Source organism: Arachis hypogaea, chromosome 11, assembly GCF_003086295.3.
Source record: "Arachis hypogaea cultivar Tifrunner chromosome 11, arahy.Tifrunner.gnm2.J5K5, whole genome shotgun sequence".
NCBI classification, from domain to species: Eukaryota; Viridiplantae; Streptophyta; class Magnoliopsida; order Fabales; family Fabaceae; genus Arachis; species Arachis hypogaea.
The window spans coordinates 50,538,915-50,544,087 of record NC_092046.1 but is presented as its reverse complement, the minus strand read 5'-3'; the positions used below and the strand labels follow the sequence as shown (position 1 = coordinate 50,544,087).

General features: G+C 42.1%; 1 non-coding gene across 1 annotated transcript; it reads right to left on the bottom strand.

Moving 5' to 3' along the window:
• Window positions 1–249: 249 nt before the first annotated feature.
• LOC112724932 (small nucleolar RNA R71) lies at window positions 250–357 on the bottom strand. The gene has a single exon (XR_003164071.1). It is a non-coding gene; the product is annotated as a small nucleolar RNA R71 (small nucleolar RNA).
• Between the last annotated feature and the right edge of the window lie 4,816 nt (window positions 358–5,173).

Below are 5,173 nucleotides of genomic sequence, written 5' to 3'. Positions count from 1 at the left end.
CAGAACTGCAAGTTTCATGGACTTCCATCTGAAGATCCTTTTCAGTTCTTAACTGAATTCTTGCAGATATGTGATACTATTAAGACTAATGGAGTAGATCCTGAAGTCTACAGGCTCATGCTTTTCCCTTTTGCTGTAAGAGACAGAGCTAGAGTGTGGTTGGACTCTCAACCCAGAGATAGCCTGAACTTTTGGGATAAGCTGGTCACGGCTTTCTTAGCCAAGTTCTTTCCTCCTCAAAAGCTGAGCAAGCTTAGAGTGGATGTTCAGACCTTCAGACAAAAAGATGGTGAATCCCTCTATGAAGCTTGGGAAAGATACAAACAGTTGACCAAAAAGTGTCCTTCTGACATGCTTTCAGAATGGACCATCCTGGATATATTCTATGATGGTTTATCTGAGCTATCAAAGATGTCATTGGATACTTCTGCAGGTGGATCCATTCACCTAAAGAAAACGCCTGCAGAAGCTCAAGAACTCATTGACATGGTTGCTAATAACCAGTTCATGTATACTTCTGAGAGGAATCCTGTGAGTAATGGGACGCCTATGAAGAAGGGAGTTCTTGAAGTTGATACTCTGAATGCCATGTTGGCTCAGAACAAAATATTGACTCAGCAAGTCAATATGATTTCTCAGAGTCTGAATGAAATGCAAGCTGCATCCAACAGTACTCAAGAGGCTTCTTATGCAGAAGAAGCTTATGATCCTGAAAACCCTACAATGGCAGAGGTGAATTACTTAGGTGAACCTTATGGAAACACCTATAACCCATCATGGAGAAATCATCCAAATTTCTCATGGAAGGATCAAAAGCCTCAACAAGGCTTTAATAATGGTGGAAGAAACAGGTTTAACAATAATAAACCTTTTCCATCATCCACTCAGCAGCAGACAGAGAACTCTGAACAAAATACTTCTAATTTAGCAAACTTAGTCTCTGATCTATCTAAGGCCACTGTAAGTTTCATGAATGAAACAAGGTCTTCCATTAGAAATTTGGAAGCACAAGTGGGCCAGCTGAGTAAAAGGATCATTGAAATCCCTCCCAGTACTCTCCCAAGCAATACAGAAGAGAATCCAAAAGGAGAGTGCAAGGCCATTGACATAAGCAAAATGGCCGAACCCAAAGAGGGAGAGGAGGACGTGAATCCCAAGGAGGAAGACCTCCTGGGACGTCCAGTGATCAATAAGGAGCTTCCCTCTGAGGAACCAAGGGACTCTGAGGCTTATCTAGAGATCATAGAGATTCCATTGAACCTCCTTATGCCATTCATGAGCTCTGATGAGTATTCCTCTTCTGAAGAGAATGAGGATGTTACGGAAGAGCAAACTGCCAAGTTTCTTGGTGCAATCATGAAGCTGAATGCCAAATTATTTGGCATTGATACTTGGGAAGATGAACCTCCCTTGTTCACCAATGAACTATGTGATCTGGATCAACTGACATTGCCTCAGAAGAGACAGGATCCTGGAAAGTTCATAATACCTTGTACCATAGGCACCATGATCTTTAAGGCTCTGTGTGACCTTGGTTCAGGAATAAACCTCATGCTCCTCTCTGTAATAGAGAAACTGGGAATCTATGGGGTGCAAGCTGCTAAAATCTCATTAGAGATGGCAGACAATTCGAGAAAACAGGCTTATGGACAAGTAGAGGACGTGTTAGTAAAGGTTGAAGGCCTCTACATCCCTGCTGATTTCATAGTCCTGGATACTGGAAAGGAAGAGGATGAATCTATCATCCTAGGAAGACCTTTCCTAACCACAGCAAGAGCTGTGATTGATGTGGACAGAGGAGAATTGATCCTTCAATTAAATGAGGACACCCTTGTGTTTACAACTCAAGGATCTCTCTCTGCATCCATGGAGAGGAAGCATAAAGAGCTTCTCTCAAACCAGAGTCAACCAAAGCCCCCATAGTCAAACTCTAAGTTTGGTGTTGGGAGGCCACAACCAAACTCTAAGTTTGGTGTTGAACTCCCATATCCAAACTCTAAGTTTGGTGTTGGAGAGTCTCAATAAAGCTCTGCACATCTGTGAGGCTCCATGAGAGCCCACTGTCAAGCTATTGACATTAATGAAGCGCTTATTGGGAGGCAACCCAATTTTTATTTATCTAACTATATTTTTCTTAGTTATATGTCTTTATAGGTTCATGATCATGTGGAGTCACAAAATAAACAAAAAAATCAAAAACGGAATCAAAAATAGCAGAAGAAAAATCACACCCTGGAGGAGCATCTGTCTGGCGTTCAACGCCAGAACAGAGCATGGTTCTGGCGCTGAACGCCCAAAATGGGCAGCATCCTGGCACTGAACGCCCAGAACAAGCATGGTTCTGGCGTTCAACGCCAGAAATGGCAGCAAATGGGCGTTGAACGCCCAAAATGGGCACCAACCTGGCGCTGAACACCTAAATTTGCGTGCAAGGGCATTTTGCATGCCTAATTTGGTGCAAGGGTGTAAATCCTTGAACACCTCAGGATCTGTGGACCCCACAGGATCATCTCAGGATCTGTGGACCCCACAGGATCATCTCAGGATCTGTGGACCCCACAGGATCATCTCAAGATCTGTGGATCCCATAGGATCCCCACCTACCTCCACTCACTTCTTCTCACCTCTCTTTCACACAATCCCATAAACACCCTTCCCCAAAAACCCTTCACCAATCACCTCAATCTCTCTTCCCCATCACCTCTTCACCACTCACATCTATCCACTCTTCCCCATAAACCTACCTCATAAACTCCACCTACCTTCAAAATTCAAAACCAATTTCCCACCCAAACCCACCCTAAATGGCCGAACCTTAACTCCCCTCCCTCCCCTATATATAGCCCTCCATTCTTCCTCATTTTCACATAACACAACCCTCTCCTCTCTACTTGGCCGAAACACACTTCACCCCTCTTCTCCATATTTTCTTCTTCTTCTTCCTCTATTCTTTCTTTTATTGCTCGAGGGCGAGCAATATTCTAAGTTTGGTGTGGTAAAAGCATAAGCTTTTTGTTTTTTCATTACCATTGATGGCACCTAAGACCAGAGAATCCTCTAGAAAGGGGAAAGGGAAGATAAAAGCTTCCACCTCCGAGTCATGGGAGATGGAAAAGTTCATCTCCAAAGCCCATCAAGACCACTTCTATGATGTTGTGGCCAAGAAGAAGGTGATCCCCGAGGTCCCTTTCAAACTCAAAAGAAATGAGTATCCGGAGATCCGACATGAAATTCAAAGAAGAGGTTGGGAAGTTCTAACAAATCCCATCCAACAAGTCGGCATCCTAATGGTTCAAGAGTTCTATGCCAATGCATGGATCACCAAGAACCATGATCAAAGTAAGAACCCGGATCCAAAGAACTATGTTACAATGGTTCGGGGGAAATACTTAGATTTTAGTCCGGAGAATGTGAGGTTGGCGTTCAACTTACCCATGATGCAAGGAGATGAACGCCCCTACACTAGAAGGGTCAACTTTAATCAAAGGTTGGACCAAGTCCTTATGGACATATGTGTGAAAGGAGCTCAATGGAAGATTGACTTCAAAGGCAAGCCGGTTCAACTAAGAAGATTGGACCTCAAGCCTGTGGCTAGAGGATGGTTTGAGTTCATTCAATGCTCAATCATTCCCACTAGCAACCGATCTGAAGTTACTGTGGATCGGGCCATCATGATTCATAGCATCATGATTAGAGAGGAAATAGAAGTTCATGGAGTCATCTCTAATGAACTCTACAAAATAGCCGAAAAGTCATCCCCCATGGCAAGGCTAGCTTTTCCTCATCTTATCTGCCATCTATGTTACTCAGCTGGAGCTTTCATAGAAGGAGACATTCCTATTAAGGAAGAGAAGCCCATTACTAAGAAAAAGATGGAGCAAGCAAGAGAGCCCATTCATGGAGCTCAAGAGGCGCAGGAAGCTCATCACCATGAGATCCCGGAGATGCCTCAAATGCATTTTCCTCCACAAAATAATTGGGAGCAAATCAACACCTCCCTAGGAGAATTAAGTGCTAACATGAGACAATTAAGGGTGGAACATCAAGAGCACTCCATCATGCTTCATGAAATAAGAGAAGATCAAAAAGCAATGAGGGAGGAGCAACAAAGACAAGGAAGAGACATAGAAGAGCTCAAGGACATCATTGGTTCCTCAAGAAGGAAACGCCACCATCACTAAGGTGGATTCATTCCTTGTTCTTATTTCTTCTGTTTTTCGTTTTCTATGTTATGTGCTTATCTATGTTTGTGTCTTCACTACATGATCATTAGTAGTTAGTAACTTTGTCTTAAAGTTATGAATGTCCTATGAATCCATCACCTCTCTTAAATGAAAAATGTTTTAAATTCAAAAGAATAAGAAGTACATGAGTTTCGAATTTATCCTTGAACTTAGTTTAATTATATTGATGTGGTGACAATGCTTCTTGTTTTCTGAATGAATGCTTGAACAGTGCATATGTCTTTTGAAGTTGTTGTTTATGAATGTTAAATATGTTGGCTCTTGAAAGAATGATGACAAGGAGACATGTTATTTGATAATCTGAAAAATCATAAAAATGATTCTTGAAGCAAGAAAAAGCAGCAAAGAACAAAGCTTGCAGAAAAAAAAAGAAAAAAAAATAGGCGAAAAAAAAAAGAAAAAGCAAGCAGAAAAAGCCAAAAGCTCTTAAAACCAAGAGGCAAGAGCAAAAAGCCAATAACCCTTAAAACCAAAAGGCAAGGGCAAATAAAAAGAATCCCAAGGCTTTGAGCATCAGTGGATAGGAGGGCCTAAAGGAATAAAATCCTGGCCTAAGCGGCTAAACCAAGCTGTCCCTAACCATGTGCTTGTGGCGTGTAGGTGTCAAGTGAAAACTTGAGACTGAGCGGTTAAAGTCAAGGTCCAAAGCAAAAGAAGAGTGTGCTTAAGAACCCTGGACACCTCTAATTGGGGACTTTAGCAAAGCTGAGTCACAATCTGAAAAGGTTCACCCAATTATGTGTCTGTGGCATTTATGTATCCGGTGGTAATATTGGAAAACAAAGTGCTTAGGGCCACGGCCAAGACCCATAAAATATTTTTGTTCAAGAATCATCATACTGAACTAGGAGAATCAATAACACTATCTGAACTCTGAGTTCCTATAGATGCCAATCATTCTGAACCTCAATGGATGAAGTGAGATGCCA